Source organism: Hippopotamus amphibius, chromosome 7 (assembly GCF_030028045.1).
Source record: "Hippopotamus amphibius kiboko isolate mHipAmp2 chromosome 7, mHipAmp2.hap2, whole genome shotgun sequence".
NCBI lineage: Eukaryota > Metazoa > Chordata > Mammalia > Artiodactyla > Hippopotamidae > Hippopotamus > Hippopotamus amphibius.
In genome coordinates this window covers 41,558,741-41,579,722 of record NC_080192.1, presented here as the reverse complement: position 1 = coordinate 41,579,722, position 20,982 = coordinate 41,558,741, and the positions used below count along the sequence as shown (strand labels likewise).

At 38.2% G+C, this 20,982-nt stretch overlaps 1 protein-coding gene across 1 annotated transcript in view; it reads right to left on the bottom strand.

Annotated features, from left to right (window-relative positions):
- The window catches only part of OSBPL8 (oxysterol binding protein like 8), a 166,239-nt gene extending 156,265 nt beyond the window's left edge, over positions 1-9,974 (bottom strand). The window contains exon 1 of the mRNA XM_057741091.1: positions 9,573-9,974. The gene's annotated coding sequence lies outside the window, so the exon portion shown is untranslated. The remainder of the gene's footprint in view (positions 1-9,572) is intronic.
- Positions 9,975-20,982: the final 11,008 nt, after the last annotated feature.

Sequence of the window (20,982 nt, the reverse complement as noted above, 5' to 3'; positions counted from 1 at the left end):
TCTCACCAGCCTGGACACAGTTTAGAAACAGAAAATAAGTAATGAATAATCAAAATGTCACAAGAGTCATGGGCTTACAGCTGACATGCCATTCTCTGGAGAAAAGTCACTATTTTATGCACAATTCTAAATGGTCTCATTCAGTTTCCAAGGAACAAACCAGAAATGGCAAAAGAATCATAAGGACATGTACAAGCTGGGGCAGATGACAGCAGAACAGGAAACAGAAAAACTAAGAAGCAAACAAGAATTCAAAAAACATACAAGTTTTAGGACCAGCTGACATAAAAATACAAATACCTATACAAATCAACAGTGAAGAAACATCATTGTATTTCAACACAGTATCATGATCATAATTTTTACAATCACTGCATTAACAACAAAAAGAGGAAAGGTCTCCAATAAAAGATGATGGACGGAATATAAATTTTCCCTGTGGTTATTCCAGATATCTCACTGAAATAAAAACAATTCATACAGAAAAAAACAAAACCATAAGAGCAAAGAAATTAAAAATGGGGATGGGGCAATATAGGGGTGGGGGAATGGGAGGTACAAACTATTGGGTTTGTACCATAGGCTCACGGATGTATTATACAACACAGGGAATAGAGCCGATATTTTACAATAATCGTAAATGGAAAGTAACTTTTAAAAATTATAATAAAATAAAAAATTAAATCAAAAATATGACACAAAAAGTGGGGATGGACGAAGTGGAGAGAGAAGTCAATAAATTTCTGAAAGATGAAAGTAGATGTGAGACTAATTGTTATGATAAGCATAGAAAGCCACAGCCTCACCAAACCCTTTAAGAGTGATGCAAAAGGTTGGGAACCAATCATCTGACAGAAGCCCCAGAGAAGCATGACTGCAAAGTAAATGGTTCAGCAAAGGGTGGGAATAAATAGTGGGGCTAAAAATAGGAGAATTATATATTACCTGACTGACTGTATAAGGGACAAATACATTTCCCATCCCCCATCTCCCATCTCCAAGCAGCACCTAAATAACTGGCACTTACTCCCTCAGAAAAGGACAGTCAGCTTTTCTCGAAAGAAAGTGACTAAATGTCTAGGGGATGCTGGCACAGAGTAACAAACCCTTCTTATCTGGCATTTAGAGGCCCACAGCCTGGAAGCTGGCTCCCTTCTCACTTACCCTAAAACAACACTTGCCAATAGATAGGCCCCACCCTATACTATTCTGCTGCTAAAGTGCTGTACCCAGAATTCCTACTCAAAGAAAAAAACCTAACAGGGAAAATAGTCCAAGGAACAGGGTGGGAAGGGAACACTGAGACCAGGAAGCCAGTCCTTCTTTCTAAAACTTGAAGAGACACCCAAGCATCACCAGACATATAAGGAAAACTAAGTATGAAAAAAAAGATTACAAAAACAAACATAAAAGCTGACCAGATGGGAAAAGAAAATAACTGAGGAAACACAAAATGTCTTTTAAAATCTACTTTGCATACTCTGAGACTAAAGAGAGGACTACAACATAAAACAAGTAAAGAATGGCAGAAAAAGAGAACAAGAAAAATCACAGATTACCCTCCGCTCAACAAATCAGCCAAAAAACTGGGGGAAAAAATCCCCTGAACACAGAGCAAAGAGAATCACAAAATATGAAAGTAAAAATGAGATGAGGCTCAGTCCAAGAGAGAAAACATCTGCTTACTAAGAACAAACAAGCAGACAAGAAAATGAAGGGAAGAAAATATCAAAGACAGGAGAGAATGTCTTAGAGTTGAAGAATCTGATTCAAGCAATAAGGGCAACAGAGTGTCTAAAACAAACATAACCAAAACAACATGTACACCTCATTATGAATTTGCAGCAGAAAGATAAAACGAAGAAGAACCTAAAAGTTTTCAGACAGAATAAAGAATAAATCACCTTAAAAGGGTAATGAATTAGACATCTGACTTTGAATCAGCATCCCTGGCACTGGAAGACAACCAAGCAATGCTTTGAGTTCCAAAGGAAAATTATTTGCAATCTACAATACTGTGCCCAAACTAGCAGTCAAATATGAGAACAGAATGAAGACATGTTTATAAATAGAATAATTCAGAAAATATGCCTCTGAAACACTTTTTTGGGAAGTTAGTTGAAGATGTACTCCAGAAAAAAGATCAAGTAAAATTAGTAAAAAAGGAAGATGCGTAATAGAAGGGGCCCAATTCAAGAGGACAGGGAGAGGAAGTTCCAGAAAGAGATCTAAAAGGCAACTACTACAAACTGAAGCAGAATTATAGGCAACTCCAGATAAACAGGGGACACAATACAACAGGTAGTAAGTATGCTGAAGAGTTTGGTGGAAACTAAGACAAAAGCATGCAATACCAAAAAAGGGGACAATTAGAAGCACCAAGAAAAATAGGAAGTCCTGCCCATCGTTTTTAATTCAATGGCTAGATTTTGAGCAACAAATAAAATAAAAATCAAATCCACTGGACCTTGATGGTATCAAGGTACTTTTCTTCAAATGGCCCAAGCACTGCTTAATAGGATCTGCAGAAAAGAAGTCATAATCTAAGCATACTACCCGGCCTAGCATTAAATAATGTTTACATAGTCATAGTATTGAAACTATATATTGGTTTTTGTTGTTGAGTGATGGATATATGGACGTGACAGCTGGGATTGCGGGGGATGCGAGAAATGTGTTTGTCTAGGCAATAAGTATAGCTACCAGTCTAGAAAGGAAAGAAGAAAGAAAAAGTGGAAAATCCAGACTAATTTGATAAATTAGCAAAAGTACAGATCAACATTCAATAGTGTGTTTTATAAAAACAACATAGCTTCCTTTGTTGCACATTCATAAACAAACCTTCCCCATGAACTCCACCCACCTCCTAAGAGGAGAAAAAGTCCATTAATTAAAGGTAAGTTTCTTGCAGTTTAAAATAATAAATTAACTCAGTTTTTAAGGCAGTGGTTCTCTGCTGGGAGTAATTTGCCCCGCAGAGGACATTTGGCAATGTCTAGAGACATATCTGGTTGTACATTAGGGAAGGTGCCACTGGCATCTAATGGGCAGAGAACAGGGATGCTGCTCTACAGTCTACAATACACAGGACCACCCCCACCACAACAAAGAGTTGTCCAGCCCAAAATGTCAATAAAGCCAATAGAGAAATACTGCTTTACAGGAACCCTTCAGACATTTACAGAAAAATGTTTATAGTTTCTCTGTTCCTTATTCTTATAATGGTATCTGGAGGTAGAGGAAAGCTTTTGTGGGCACAGGGAATGTTGTGATTGGTCTGAATATAGACCTGTGGACTGCCCTCTTGGTCCTCACAGGCCTCCGAGGTTTGATAGGGACATACTGGCATATGCTGCTGAGTACGTTGTAACAGCATCCAGGGGGCCTCCTAACTTGGCCCCACCTCAGCTCCTGCTGGTATGGATATTCTTAGGGCCTCAACTACCTCTTCTGAGCAGCACATGCTTGGGTTAAGCCCACACTAGCTGCTTAACAAACAAATCTCAGTAACTTCACATAACTAAAATGTCTCATTAAAATTATACAGTCCATCGTGAGTGCTCCTGTTTAGTGCACAGCTTTCTTCCATATGGTAACCTAGGGACTTGAGATCCTCTCAATCTTATGATCCTCTCAATCTTATGGCTCTGTCTAACCCGAAGAGGCCCAGCCTCCGCATCTGGCCCTTGGATTGGAAAAGAGCAGGTCGAGAAAGACAGCTGCTCTTCTCCCACCTCAATTCAGAAGTGACAACACATCACTTCAATTCACTTTCCCTTGGTGAAAATCAGTCATCTGGTCCCACCTAGATGCAGGGAAGGAGGATGCAGATAGAGGTGAGAATGACTGAGAAATGTGTTCCTGGCTTGGCAGCCACTTCCCAGCGTTAAGGGCACTAAAGCAAGAGAGAGCACAAATTCTGTGGGCATTGAGCTGAATCTGCCACAGCTGCCCTCTCCACAACCTCTCTAACCTGGTCCTTCCTCTCACAATAGTGCCCTCATGACAGGCCTGCTGGCTCTCACTCTGTTAACTTCTATTTCCTTCACTAGGATTATGTGAGAACTTCCAGATCTCTTTCATACCACACAAAAACAACAGGAAACTCACAGGGTGCATCTCTGGGCCTCACTTTGCCTAAATACACCATTTTCTTCCTCTGCAGCCATTCATGTCAGCATAGGGCCAGTACAGGGCAGTAAGCTAGTTAAGTGGCCATGCAGGTTCTGACTATAAACAGTGGCTCCAGAGCCTGTGCTGGTCTGCCTCTCTAGGTTTCTAAAGTAAGGTTTTCTAGGTAGTAAGAGAGTCCTTCCATGACCATCAATGAATATTTATAAAGCAGCCACATCTTGCAAAACAGCCTAGGGAACTGTTACACACTCCCCACTATGATGCACAGCTCTGTTTTTCTTTACCTCTGGACTGCTGATCTTAAATGTTATTATAGTCAAAACAACAAGCAAAACCCGTCTTCAGAAGTCCCTCGCCCTACTCTCTATTTGACCAATGTACCTGTGCCCTCATGTCCAAGGAATCCCACCTCATTATTTTTACCCAGTAATAGTGTTACTTAGACTGGACTGCTGTCTCCCCCAAATCTACCATACTCTCACCCCAACAAAAAGGACTTACACAGACTTCGTGATTTTCACAGGGGCCTGAGCCTTCTTTGTAAGAAGCTATGTAATCTGATAAAGTACTCCTGTTAATAGTGGCACCCAGCAGCCAAAAAACAAGTTACTTTAATGGTGGATATTTCAAAAGGATAGATTTTAATTACACAGATCTGTGTCCCTTAAATATCACTCATAAAAATCATCCACATCAATTCTGTGCACCAGTTTCACTCTTTAAAAAAAACATGAATTTTAAAAATTGTAACAAGCCATCTTAAAATACTGTATCTATTGTACTATATCCTTATAGTTCCAGTTTAGTCTGTAATTTCCTAGCGAGAAAATGGCAACTGAATGAACAATAAAGAATTATTTGCTCTCCTCCAAGTAACACATGGGATGTCAGTCAAAATGCATGAAATGGAAAAAAACCTGAAGCCATCTTATTATAAATTTATTGTCATCAAATCATAAAGTCAAAATAGACCGAGAAAGATCATAAAGGTCAAGACCTGTCACAAGGGGCAACTGCAAATAAACTATATAAGGCATTATAATGTGACGGTTAAAAGGACAGGTTCTGATGTCAAAGGTCAGGTTAAACCTCGAATTCAAATCCTTTTGGTAAGCTCCACCACCAGCTACTTAGCCTCCCTGTGACTCAGGTTTAGTTTAAATCCTGGCTCTGTGGCCTACTACTTAATCTCTCAGTGCTCGAGGTTTAAAAACAAACAAGAAAATAGCCTGATTTGGGGGGTCATTGTCAAGTACATATGTCAAGTACCTGATACATAGCTAGCAGTCAACACATATAAGCCACTATTATTATTATGACCAACCATTCCTACTAAGACACCTTCAGGGGCTATCAATCTTCCTCTGAATCTATCATGTTTTTAACAACCCTGAATCAAAAAGTTTCTCCTTTTTTTCTGAAAAGATTCTTCAACCTCAAAAACCATTTCCTCTTTTTTTTTTTCAGTCCTTTGTTAATATGGAAGCTGGCGGGTAACTGGCTTATCATTTGAAGATTCAAGACTCTTTTTAGTCTTTTTATAACACAATTCCTTTCCAAATATTATACACAGGACAGCCTGCTCCATGGATTTAAACACTACAGAGAGTTCACAAAGTATAATGAAATTTTGAGATTCATAAAAGAACAAACAGCTACTGGAGCAAAAAGCTTAGATAAGAAATGATGCCGAAGTCTATTAGCCTGCTCACAAAATACTGAATTCTAAAGTAAAGCACCATGGATAGAGATTCTTCACGGTTTACAGTCACTCAGATCATTAAAAACATACAAAGGATATTTTTGGTGATTTTTTTTTTTCCTTAATGGCAGGAAAATGCCCTGTTTTTCCATAACAATGAATAGACAGATTCCATGATAGGCAAGGGCAATTTCTTCAAAAACAAATTCTGCAGAGAAAAAAGCCTAAAGGCTCAGCTTTTTCAGTAACACATATCCCTTAAAGCTCTACAAATCTGAGGTATCTAGGATTCCTTGCGGTTTGTAACATTAAGAAGTAACACAATTAAGCCTCACTTCTATCAGAAAGCATTATGCCTGACTGAAAAAAAACTAAGCATCTAGAATTTTGATACTGATAAACTTAAAGGTAACACCATGGGTCAATGCAAAGGTCAAGCAAATATTAGAGTTCGTGATAAATACACCAAAATATTTTTTAAAGATCTAAAGACAAAGAAATGTTTTAAATAATTTAATGTTTGTTGATTACTCCTATGTGTTAATACTGAAATAGGCACTTTCATATACATTATGTAATCTCATTCCTCCCCCAACAACCATGTGGGATAAGGATTATTATCCTCCTTTTACCAATGAGAAAACTAAGGCCCAGTGATTTGCCTAAGGACACCTGCTTGTATGAAATGCAATCAGAAATCACATTCAAATTTTCTAATCCCCAGATAAATGCTCTTGCTTTCACTGTACCACTGTCACTTTCAAAACTCAAGTACTCTAAATTTCAGCTTTTATAAAGTATGCCAATCTTTTCATCTGGGACAGGTAACAACTTATGAGGGAAGAAGAAAAATTCTTCATAATGTTACAAAAGACTCATGTATTTAATCTGACATGACTACCCAGTCCAATTTAAATGTTTTGGTTCGCGCTGTCTACCCCTCTTAGAATACCTGCTTATAATCAGATATACAGCTTTCAGTAAGACTTAAGAATCATCTCCTCCAAGAAAGTTCCCCAGAGTAAATGCCTCCTTCCAAGCCAATGTCATTTGTCACCTCACTGTATCTAATTTGGGCTACACTATCACATACTCCTCTTTGTTCTCCAGTCATATATCTGGAACTACATTTTTTCATTCAATAATTATTAAGCATTTTGAAAATCAACAGTCCTTGCTATCATGGAGAGCTTACATTGTTTCCAACTTTAACAAAATTAAGAATAACAAAGGATAGAAGAGTACGATGTTTCAGGACAAGAACTCATTTCCTACAAGGTCTCTGAAGAAAGCTCTCTCCTTGCAAACTTGATAACATTTTTCAGGGAGGAAAAATCCCTTCTATCATGTGTTCCAGATGAGACCTTAAACTTCACACCTTGGAGAGGATATATGAGTGAGTGGGGACCAAGGTGGAGGGAAGGATAGATCTAAAATCTTTCAGGGATTTCCTGAAGAAAACAATGACATGAAATCTTCACACGTTAGTCCAGACATCTCTTCCTGTGTCCCAACCACAAGGAAACTACACTTCAATCTCCTTGCACCCAGGTACCTTCATTAATGAAGTATGCAGAGACTTTTTAATTCAAGCTGTATTTACGTATTATTTGTAGATCATATTCATAAGAATTAAGACAGGACCTATGTCTTCTACTTTTAAATCCCCCAGTGCTCTAAAATCATTGTTATAAATGTGTTCAGTTTTGGATATTATCACATAAATATTAAAATATAATACTTCAAGTAGTATCAGGATAAGGATTTTCAAAAATAATATTAGAAAACAGCATCTAAGTATCAATTCTTTATTTTGTCATTCATGCTTCAATTCAAGTAACATGCTCTTGAAGGATTATTTACAAACCAAGTTTAAATGTACTAAGGGCACTCACTAGTTAAATTACGCAATTAGTCCTTTAAAAAGAAGGATCTTTTTATAATGCTAACTTTGTTAATTCTACCACTTTTTTCTTAAATCAAAACTAAAACACAATCTCATTACAGAGTTGTATATTTATCCCCAAAGTATATTTTAAGGCTTTTCAATTCAAAAGAAACCTAAAAACTAGACACTGCCAAATTTATAGGTGCCATACATGTTCTGTAAGAAACATATTTGACTGCCTCTAAAATGTAATAATACTCTAACTGAAAAAAATGTAGCAGCACTTTTTCATAGATCACAGCTACAACAAATATTATGATTCAATGAAAGAAAAATAAACCATGACCATTTTTAATTAAACAGGCGCTTCTAAGCGCCTGTGTACAATGTATTGTAGCTCAAGTGGTTCACGTGGAACTTGACCGCAACAACTTAAGCTCCATAATTAAAGACCTAAAAGGCAGTTCTTCTGTTTCATCTGTTCCCTTTCCCATTGCTCTGAACAGGCATACTGTGGTCATTCCATACATAGTTACTATCAAAAGGGGGGTAACAAATATTTGAAATTAGCTGTACTTTTCATAGAGGACAAATTGCATGCCTTTACTCTTCCTTCTGGAACCTGTTTCATAAAGCTAGCATGATCTTAATAATTTCACTGCAAAACAGGTTCTAGCAAGCACAGAAATTGACCCGTCTCTCAGTGTGATCAAGTTTAGATGACTCGCGATGGGATGGAAAGAGGAAACTTAAACAATTCACCCATGTTCCTCTACAATCCTTGGAATTTGAGGGAGGCAAAACAAACAAACAAACAAAAATAAAAAACTATTTTAAATGATTATTTGAAAAGACCTGAAGTGGCACTAATTTGAAGCTAACTTTCGGGGGAAGTTAATTAAAAACAAACAACCCTACTATACACAGTGCATTCTAATACTGCTTAGAAGTCATTTAACATCTTTCAGCAACAGAAAGGCAAAAACTTCATTAAATTATTTAAGGTAAATTTGCGTATGTCATCAGTTGGGTAAATTTCCCCATCTGTTTAAGTAGGAGCCCAAGCTACCTACTATTTCAGGCAGCATTTAGATAAAATGAAATCAGGTGCGTTCCCCAACCGCAGATGTCTCTCATAAAGAAGAGTGTTAAATGACTTTTGTGAATGGAAAATCTGCAAATACTGTTGCTTCGCCTCGGCGGGTCTTGAGTGGATGGCTCAAAGACCCAAAAACACGCCATTCGTGAAGCTCCCTGGAACCCGATTCCATTCTTGAGAAAGGGCTCAGAAACAGACATTACATTTCAAAGTACAGCAGAGGCTTCGCTTTCCTCCTTCGCCGCACGGAGGCCACAGGAACTGAGGTTGAGAGGAACACCACCACGGCCCTCGGCTCCACCAGGGCGGGTGCGGTCTGCGGTGCGCGGCACAGCCTCCTCTGGGGCTGTCACAGGAAAACGGGAGCCTCGCCTCAACGGCACCAAGTGACAAAGCGCCAGCTCTCCCGGGCGCCTGGCCTTGCAGCGAGACCCCACCGTCCGCCCAGTCGAACTTCGCGAGGGGGCAGACCCTCGGGGCTATCAAAAAGCTCGCAGCGGCCCCCGCCCCTGCCGCGGCTTTGTAAGGCTGCAGACGCACTTACCGTGGGCCCCCAAATCCTCCATCCCCGCCCGCCTTTGGAATCTCCCACTCCAAAAGCGCACAAAGGAGCCAGAGGAAAACTCCCCGGCGCGGGGCGCCCACAGGGCCCGCCCCTTCCAGCTCAGAACCTGGGGGCCTGGGGGCGCAGTCGCCCTCAGGGGTGCGCACCCGCCGCCCCCCAACTCGGGCACCGGCGCGACACTCACCGGTGCGGAGTCCCCCGGAGAGGCGGGGCGCGGGCGGCCGGTTCCTCTGGGGCCCTGCTCGCGTCCGATCGGACCCCAACTTCTCTCGGTCGCTGTCGCCGGGGGCGGCTGGGGCGCGAGCCCAGACCAAGGGCGCTGCCTCACCGCCACGGAGGCACTGCCCGCTCGGCCCGTGAGGAGGGCGGGAAATCCGGCCCCGAGGTCTACCGGCCGGGGCGGGCCTCCACCTTGCCTCCGTCTGCGGGCTCCCGGCGGCGGCTACCGCCCCGGAGAAAGCTAACGCTGCAGCTGCTCTGGCAGCCGCTACCACCACCGCCCGGCCCAGAACGCGTCGCGGCCTAATGCTGTCATCCGCCGCGCCCCCACCTCTCTGGGCATCCAGAGCGGCGGAGATCCTTCACATTCGAGGACCCTCCCCTCCCAGCCCCGCCCCGCGCCCCGTTAGCGGGCTCGAGCCACACCCCCTTCCCGTCACGTGACGACGCGCGGAGGCGGTGACGGAGAACCCCTGTGGGCCTTGCGGGCGCCGGTCGCGCGGGAGTAATTGTCGACACCTGGCTCTGGCCAGTCTTATCGCCGCCGAAGCGCCTCTGCACACCCTGGGGCGGTCTCGGGAGGTGAAGCCACCCCCGCCCTTCAGGACCCGGCGTGCAGGGCCCTGCCTAATCTGAGGAGACTGCACCCTGGCGCTCCCGGCTAGGGCTCAAGGCCCCCCGCCTGCCTCCCCAGCCTGGGGCTTGGCTAAAGTTTTAGCCAAAGGAAAACGGAAGGCATCGTGGCGTCTGGCTTGGAAAGCAGTAACTACCATTTCTAGTAGCACGTTAATTGTGGCATTTAACGTACTGTTTTCTTCATTAGAGGTTTTTATTTTTGAGGCGAGGATGGTGCATCTCCTTCACGCTGGGATGAAAATAGCCTAGCAGATTTATTTTGGTTCCTAGTCATGTTCAGCATCCTTCGTGCCAGTTTTACAGTCATTCAGTTTTACTGTGTGTTAGGTTGGTGGCAGTTTAAACAGATACACAGGAATTTGACAATTCGTTCTATTTTTAAAATAAAGCCCAATCCTTGATTTTTTTCAGGTTCCTTAACTTTTGGACATAACATGTTGCCTTCCTTTTTCACCGTAGTCCAAAGAACTCTCTCCCCACAACCCTGTTAATGAGACGAAGAATAAAATGCGAGTGACCGAAAGACAATAATACAAAAATAAATAAAGGAGGCAGAAGAGCAGAAAGACCATAATCAAATTCTGCTAACAATGAAAGCACTTGAAAAAGCTTTCCGTAATAACTAAACTCAGTTTGTAATTCATTTTTCCTTCTAACCCAGAGGTAAGTTTTTTTTCTTAAGTGATTCTCATCTCATTACATTTTCTTAAGACGTCAAAAAGCATTCTGATCATCTGGATACTTTGAAATGAATAAGCAATAGAGTTTGGTCTATATAATCCTTATTACTAAGTTATTTCATAGAAACTCTAAGAAATCATGGACTTTAAGACCATTATTTCATGTTACCCAAGAAAGAAAAGAAACACTGCCAATTAAACTATGCAGTGCCACTGATTTTTTAAAGACATTTATTGAACTCAGAGATGTTAAAATGTGAAAAATAATGCCTTAGAATCTATGAGATATTGTAATGAACTGGGGTTCCAATGAGGAAAAGATTCTATAGGTTCTGTTCTGAAGTCTGAGAGATTGTACTTGTAGTTCAAGTAAATATGAGGGAAGTTTAGCATTCTGTGAATGACACAATTTCAGCAAAGCTAGTCATTTTGGAGTTTGTCAGTAGATTGAAGCTTCTCTTCTGTTTTCTAGAGCAGGGGTTTTCAAAGTGACTCAAAAGTCAATTTTATTTTTTAATGAAGTAGGCTAGACTGGAATCGAAAATAAAACAGGAGTGCATATATAATAAGGGCAAGAATTCTTTGTGAAACTTTTGTTTCAGTGTGGAGGGTGCATATGTCGTGTGTTGTGATTTAAGTTTTATTTGTTGTGAGTTGCAATCAAGTAGCTTTCAAAAAGAATGTTCCTAGAGCATAGATAACGTGTGATAATGTGCAAAATATACCATCTGGGCTCTGTTTCTCTGGTGCTTTTCCTTTACTTTGGAAGCTGAGACTGAAGATTAGAAGCAGGAGATGAATTGCCTTGTTGAGCCCTCTTCTGCCTCAACCCCACTTTCTTATACTGGCTTTCAAAAATAAACGGTCATTGGACTTCCTAGGTGGCACAGTAGTTAAAAATCTGCCTGCCAATGCAGGGGACACAGGTTCCATCCCTGCCCCAGGAAGAATCCATATGCCTCTGAGCAACTAAGCCTGTGCGCCAGAACTACTGAGCCTGTGCTCTGGAGCCCATGAGCCACAACTATTGAGCCTGTGTGCCATAACTACTGAAGCCCATGCACCTAGAGCCTGTGCTCCACAACAAGAGAACCACTGCAATGAGGAGCCTGTGCACCACAATGAAGAGTAGCTCCCATTTGCCACTAGAGAAAGCCAGTGTGCAGCAACAAAGACCCAATGCAGCCAATTAATTAATTAGTTAATTAAACTTAAAATAAATAAAATGGTCATTTATTGAAATGGAAAGCACTGTACTGGAATCAAGGAGGCCTAGGTTATAGACAGCTAATTAGGTATGTGGCTAGATAAATTACTCTCAGCGTTTCATGTTCTGATAAAAATAAGGAGTTGACTACCTGCTCGGTAAGGAATGATACTCAATTTTTTTTTCAATGGCTGGTGTTCACATTTGAAACAAGTAGCCATGGTGTACCTAGGATTATACAAATTCTTTTCAAACTAGCTATAGCTGCTTTCAGCCACGCACACGTGTGCGCGCGCACACACACACACAATCAGAATGCAAGTAAGTGAAAGCAAAGATATTATAGGAAAACAAATTTAAGTATATTGCAGAAACAAACTTAGGCCCCCTTGCCGGCGCATAGTAAAGCCACTCACTGACACCAAGTTGTGGTGAAGGAAAGTACAGAGATTATTGCGAGGTGCCCAGTTTGGGGCCAAGCAAAGAGAAGGGGCAGCTCATGCTCAAAAAACCCAAGTATATCTTTCATAATGGCTTTCAGGGAAGAATTTTTAAAGGCAGGGTGTGAGAGAGGGTCGCAGGGTACCTGATCAGCTTGTGGACATCCTTCTGATGGGTTGGTAGTGAGGTAACAGGGTGGTATTTCGGAAGTCAACAGCATCATCCTTCTGGTTCCACCCGGTCTGGGGTCTGTGTGCGGGTGGCCAGCAGTTAACTTCTTCCATTTGGTATGCATTTTAGTATCTATAAAACAACTCAAGGATATGGCTCAGGATATTATCTAAAGCCCTTGCGGGGGAACTAAAAGCCCTTGACTTTGTTTTATGTTTTATTATTTTGTCTTGCTTGGCTGTTTTCCTTTGTTTCTGCATTTTCTCACTTCTCTGATTAAATTTGCTCTTTGGAACTTGGGGAAGGCCTAGGAGGCTATAGCTTTTCTATAAACAAGAGTGGGGGAGGGGACTTGGGGTCTGTCCCTGGGAAGGCCCCACAGGGTTCTGCTTGGTTTCAAGTATATCTTTCATAATCGTCTATATTTTAACTATTGCTGGTAATAGTCACCTGTCATGAATAACTAATGATTTTAACACACCTCACAATTGACTGCAGCAAAATGGCATATCAGTGTACTACAGTTGCAAAATATATGCTTTGCAAATCGTTTCAAATCTGATATTCTGTGATTCCAGGAAATAATCATTCAATCTAGCATTTTCAATGTAATCGCAACATAAGCAGAAACTGTAGTATGTGATCTTGCACTGTAACTGAAAAATATTCAATAACTTCCATTTGCCATGGTAAGAAGGGCCCCGAAAGTTTGCTACTCTTAAAATGATTTTAAGAATGGTATTTTAAACTAAAACTTTGTATTGTAACTATCCAATTTAAACTCCAATAAGAATTCATCTCTTTTGCCTGGTGTTTAATTAATTATACATTTCTAAGAATGAAAAGTTCTTTTTTCCAAATCAGTTTAAGCACTGACAGGCATGATAATCTTTCCCACAGAAAACTCTGACCTAGAATGTGAGAAATTTGGCTTCAGGGTTTTTTTGGGTTTTTGGGTTTTGTTTTGTTTTGTTTTTTCCTTTAGCCTTCCATTTGGACACTTACATTGCCAAAGTTTGCTGATGAGGATTTCAGATTAAATTCCTCATTTTTTCTAAGAAGACTGAGTTTGAGAGCAACCTCAGACATGAATGAGGTATTTAACGTAATTTTGAAGACTATGGTAGATTGTGTTATTATTGTTGGTCATATGACTTGCTCTAGCCAGTTGTTTTTGAGCAGATGTGACACATGCTAACATCTTTAAGTTTTAGTGCATTCAGGTCAATTTGTTAGTCTTGTGCTGTCTGCCATGAGAAAAGCATGTTCCAAATAGGGTCTCAGAATAAGAAAATAAATGGAGTGACCTGAAACTGACCTTTACCCTGGAGCAGTAGGATCTGCAGCTACTAACATGAAACAAGAGTAAAACATAAATATTTGTTGTGCTAAATCACGGAGATTTTTGAAATTATTATATAGTATAACCTCGCAGATCACCTAAAGTGGTGAGCCAGCAGATTAGTGGTTCAAAGACTAAATGCACTATAGAACAATATTTAAATTTCTATTTAATAAAACAAAATAATACACATCTACAAAACAGGAAACCAGATATTTGATAAACATTCAACTAAAATTTATATTAAAAAGAAATTATAAAATCTACAGATTTACTTGCAAAATATTTGCATATTGATTTTAAGCACTTTTGTTTACTGTTATTTATTTTAACCAAATATCCCTCCTGGAAAATTTGAATAATAAACTTTAAAGAAGAATATAGGCTTTGTTTCTGGCAATATCATGGACTAGGTACCTCAATCAGTGATCACACTGAAAACAAATAAATACCTGGAAAAATACTTTTTAACCTTATTAAATGTATTGATTAACTGGCAATAGAATAAGAAATGTATTGATTAACTGGCAATAGAGTAAGAAATTATTAGGTCAAGAAAATTAAATGACAGCAGAAACCTAGAGAGTTGAGCAGATCCTAAAGCCAGGCTTTACCCCGTGAGCATTTACCAAACCCAGTTAACATGAGGTTTTCATGGTCTTATAAGAGACAAAACCCATGATCTACCCCCCACACCCCCCCACCACAAACATACACGGGGCGGAGGGGGGGAGGGGAGAGGGAGAGAGAGAAAGCTTTGGTTCCAAGGATTATTCATTCAGAATAAAGATGTTAGAAATAAACTTGCCCTTTACTAGCATGCACACGCATCCCCAAGACTACAAAGAAAATCTACTGTCTTAAATGTTAGCACCTATGATCAAGGGAAAAGCAAAATCATATATAAGAATTTGGAGTCAGTGCCGTTCTCACACAAAAATGTAACTTGAATTCATACTACCTGGATGATCCCAAATCACCTTAAGCTGATAATTTAACTAAGAGTAATTTTGAATGATAGTGCTCTCAGACATCTGGCAGAAGCAAATGCCAAACCTCTTTGGAGGATCCCATCTTCATCTTAAGCTTTAAAGGATGATTATAAATAAAATTCTGAGCAAAATTAGCAGCTCACATTTTAAAAAATGATGAGCAAGAAGAAAAATCCATTAGTGAAAAAGAGTACAAACATAAGACAGCAGAAACCGATTAAAAAGGGCTTTAGATGCTGAAATTACCAGCCACAGACTATAAAATATGTAAAATATGAATAAAGGAGTAAAAACAAGCTTGGAAATATGTACAGAAAACAAGAATGACTGAAGATATTTGAAAAATTGAACTTAATGAATTGAAAAAATAATTAAAATTTAAAATTCAGTGGGCAAATTTAATAGTCTTTGACACAGCAGAAGTACAATCTGGTGAACTGGGAGACAGAGATGAAGAAATTATCCCAAATGCAACAGAAAAAGAAAAAGAAAAATATAAAAGACATTTTAAGTGACATGGAAAACATTGTGAGAAGATCTAAAATAATTCTAATTATAGCTCCAGAAGAATAGGAAAGAGAAAATGGGGCAGAGGCAATATTTGACAAGATAATGGATGAAAACTTTCCAGAACTGCTGAAAGACTTAGGAAGACTTAGGAAGTCTCTCAAAGCCCAAGCAAGTTAAAGAATAATAAATATACACTTAGATACAGTATAGTAAAACTCTAGAACACCAGAAACAAAAAAGAAAACCTTAAGAGTAACAGAGGGAAAAAATACAGATTATCCGCAAAGTGTCTGATAACTGATTTATCATCAGTAACAATAGAAACAAAAATACAATGGAATAATATATTCAATGGGCTAAAAGAAAATGACTGTCAGCATGGAATTCAATACCCAGTGAAAAGATCTTTCAAAAATGAGGCAAAAATAAAGGGCATTTTCCAGGCAAGCAAGAGCAAAAGTTCACTGCTAATAGATTCTCACTAACAGAAAGTTTAAAGAAACTTCTTTCTTTAGATAAAAATAAAATGATCCTAAGGAAGGTCTGAGGGTTGAGACTAAAGGAAGAGCATTGAAAGTGTCAAATATTTACATAAATCTAAAAACTATTGACTATGCAAAGCAATAAGAGTTGTTAAAATTATTTTAATAATATATATATTTTTAATGTATTTATTTGGTTGCACCGGGTCTTAGTTGCAGCACGGGGGCTCCTTAGTTGTGGCATGTGAACTCTTAGTTGCATCACGCATGTGGGATCTAGTTCCCTGACCAGGAAAGCAACCCCGGCCCCCTGCATTGGGAGTGCAGAGTCTTAACCATTGCGCCACCAGGGAAGTCCTTTAATAATATTTTTAAAAGAAAAAAATAATCATTCAGGTGCCTAACAGTAGAATAAGTCCAAACAAATTCTCACTTTATACCTACTATTAAACAGACCTCATCAGACCAAGTATGTCACCCATTTGTATTATTATCTCCACCTAGTATATGCCTTTAAAAGTGAAAACACTAAACATTTCCATTTTTTTCCTCTTTACTCATCCATATAGGCAAAATTATATTAATATTTTATTGGTATTCTCTTTTTAAGTAACTGTACTGGTGCAGCATTTTAAGTGTTTTTCTTCATAATGACATTCTTAGTTCAAATTTGCATAATGTACCAATGAAGATGATTCATTAATAATCAGACCAAGAAATTAGCGTATATTTAGATCATGATTTTGAATAATAAAAAGCAGAATTATATACTTTTTTCACATAACTATGAAGCATTAATGATTCCCACCACCGAAGTCTAAAAATGAAAGTTCATCATAATGAATTATATAATTATGTATTCACAGGTTAAGGACAATTAAGTCTTATTCAAAAGCTGTGCCTACTCTTTCCACCCACATTGCCTTTTCAAAGTTAGGTGCATGCTGTGACTTTTAACACCATCTCTGGAAATAGTTCTAATTTATGCTCAGGTATAAGGATTGACTCCTGAGTTATAATTTAGCTCAGAGGGCACCCTAAACTCCAAATAAATTCTTTTTTTCCAAATAAATTTTTAAAAGAAGAGCCCATTTCTTTCTGATGACTACCTAGACTACACATTCCAAGTTTTAAATATGTTTTTCATTTCAGTTTCAGGAGAGCATATAAAATGCTGTTTATCACAATTCTGTAAACATGGGAAACATAGAACACATAATCCCTTAAATTTCTAAAATTGTGATAACTATAATGCAAAGAAATTATACCTTATTTTTTTTAACCAAAGCTTTACTCTCTTTCCCTCAACCACATGATATTATTCAAAATATACTTCTATAACACTTTCTTGATAAAACTGTAATTTCACTGCAGAACGTTCAAATGACTTTTATTTCTTTGTATCCTTTAACATTTAAAGATTGTATATTACTAGTATAGATTATTCCAGTTAATTTTGTTCAACCTGTATTTATATATTTATAAACTTTCTGAGAGATCACAAGTAATTCAATTTGTTTAAACCAAATTGTACCTTAATTCTTCAATTTAATAAGTTATTGGTATTCCTGGGACCGAGACCCATCCTATTTACAAAAAAAAAAAAAAAAAAATCAACCTACAGATTACTCCACTTCTTTCCTTAAATGAATGTGAAGCTAGCAAGAGGCCTCACCCTATAAAACTAAAAGTGTTTCATAACTGTCCTTTCTGCAGTTCTCTGCTGGGAGTGAAGATGCCACATTATCAGGTAGCAGCCATATCTACCCATCTCTCCCAACAAGGGCAGGTCCTACTTACCTAGATGCCTTCTACCAGATATTCTAGGTATTTAGTGTCTCTCCTACCCTTCTAGAACATTGGTACCCAGAGGTGATAAGGTGGAGAAAAAAAAGCACCTACTCTATATTCCAGTAACATCCGTCTAGTGCATTCCTGTCAGGTTCATCCCTCTGTTCTGGGCCTTGTGGATATTCTCCCCTAGTGGTTTTCAGTCAATTGTTGTGGGAGCTTTACTTTTGCCTAGTATTCTTACATGCACGGCTAAAACCAGGTTCCTAATCCCATTCCCCCAGTCATTTCCTTTAACTGCTAATCTCTGTTAACTCCCTCCTGGAAATGGACTGGAGTTGACACAGCTCCATTTAAGACTTTGTCTTTGAATGTCAGCTCCTTCCCAGAGATGGCCAAAGACTTCACCTCTGGTGATCCCTCATTGTTGATTACTTCCCACTAACTTCCTTTTGCTGTCAGCCAATAGTCTTGGACCTGACATCATTTGCATTCTAACTCTACTCTCTACTTAAATTATTACAAAAGTAGTATACTATATAGGTACAAGATTCTAAACTAAGAACAAGAAAAATTCTAAAAGATGATAACCTTTATTCACAAATGAAGGCAAGGAAAAAAAGAAGGGCACTGTTATGGATGAAAATAGGCTCATTAGACAGATCAACTAAATGCAATGTATTGACTTTTTTAGATTCTGATTCAAACAAACCACTTTTATAAAAAGACATTACTGGGATATCAGGGAAATTTTAATACTGACTGCATGTTACATGATACTGAGGAATTATTAATTGTTTATGATAATGATGCGTGATTATGTTTCTTCTTTAATGTCTCATTTCTTAGGGACACATACTCTCAACTGTAATTGTGCCCCTGCTTAATAAAACAAAACAAAACAAAAACCTTCAAAACATGTTACTTTCTTTTCTCTATCTATAGGTCAGACTAATGGAAATGTACTCTACACCTATTACTTATTTTTCTACCCTTAACCAAGTGTAGTAATCATTTCCTCCTTATGTCTATGTTTTTTTTGAGTAAAAGTATTCAAATCAAAAGTAATTCATGCTACCTACTATTTGCTCCAAACCTCTTTTAAACTACTGTGAAACGCCTAACATCATATAACCTGTGGTAAATAAATCTGATTGAACATGTTAACATGTTTAAATTTATATAAGGCATTTGCAAATACAGATTACTCTAGAGATGCTAAGAGGCAGATGTACCAATCTCCTCGGCATTCACATGATTTAACTACAAATAGAATTTGAACAGATTCCAAATGCACAACTGTCAACTTCATAAAAAGTAGCAAAAAATGTCAAGCAAAAGTTCAGGCTTTGTCTTGAATAGCACTGACATCTAAAAAAAAAATAAAAACTATTTTGTTATTGTTTTATTTCTTTAGTGCTAATATTTGACAAGAACTAAGTATTGATACTTTAATTTCATGCATAGATGCTCTCATTAGGTTAATAGTAATAATTTAGAAACTATTATGAGTTAGTATTACTATTAGGTCCAAAAAAATCTCAAAAATCGCTTCAATCAGTATTACAAAATTTATTAATGTAAATTTGCCTCACTGAAGTAGTATAGTGTAGAGGGGTTGAGCTCCAACTCTGAAGTCAGACGGATCTCAGTTCTAATCCTAACCATGTCATTTATTGGCTGTGTAACCTCACCAAGGCTCTTTTCCCCATATATAATGTGGAGTTTTAAAAAAAAAAATCTATTTTACAATGTTGTTATAGGAATTATAGAACTCAAGAAATATAAATTATTGCAATTACTATCTTTTGGAAATACCGCATCCTACACAATATTTCTAACTGTATTTTCACCCTACTCAGTTGTAAGAAAACTATACACAGATTATACACTCTACCAACTTTCCATTGATACCAAACCTTTTGCATCAACTGGCCCAATTCTGAGAATTACAAAAAATACACAGATGAGCATAACCTCAGGCCATGCGAGCAGGTTTGTTTAAGAATCTGGACAATCCCCAATTCAAATATCAGAATCTTACATATAATGTAAGAATGAAAGCCACTTCTTTAGTAATCAGGAGATTGACTAACTTTCAGAGTTGTGTTTTCCATTCAGGTAAGACTTCCAACAGACCTCCTCTTATCATACATGGGGTCAACACTCTAAGCCAGACACCTCTTGCCCAACTTATTTCTTAAGTAAAACAAAATTTATTTCTAAGCACAGTGGATACATTTCCTTATTGTTCTGCCTTCCCAGTCACTTGGCAAACCAGAACATGATTTTTGCTAGTTGTAAAAATGGCTTTTTGAACTCTTTCTTTGAAAGATATTAAATTTAAAGGCAGTCGATTCAAGACAAACATTTTGGGCTAGAATACTTGTAGGTGATATATTTTTATATAGCATCTTTCATGCTATTTGACTGATGACAATTATTGATGCTTAGACTGATAACAGAATTAATGATATGGCAGTCTTATCCCTACTTTATAAACTTGTGACTAGGAAATAATTCGTATGACATTACTTTGATGCTATAGAGGTGTCCACTTACCCTTCAAACATGAAGCTCATCCTTTAACACCCGTTAAAAACCCTTACAATGAGCCAATAATTTCAATAAGAATTACAAAATAATTCTAATTTCATCATTCCTACTACATTCTAACATTCTTTAATAAACTAGAGCTTGCCTTTATTACTTGCTACACTTTGGGTACCCTGCAATATGGTTCCTACAGGAAATGAAAAATAAATAATAGTTCTTTACCTTTAGTTACTGTTTTCAAAGTAAAGATATTTTGGAGACTAATGAGAAAATCTGAATTTGGGTTTTAGATAAGATGGAAATATATTGACTTGGAAAGGTAGAGATTATTAATTTTAGAAAGGTAACTAAGTTACACAGCTGCACATCAAGTATGATACCACTTTGTTTCAAAAGTACATATTTATAAATATATATTTATATGCATCTGTAGGGATAGATAAAGATATACAATAAACTGTTTACAGTGGTAAACTTTATATAGGGAATACGGTTTGTTTTTATTTTCCTGTTTTGCTTATATATAGTTCCAACTTTCTACCTTGCATATAATGCTTTTATAATAAC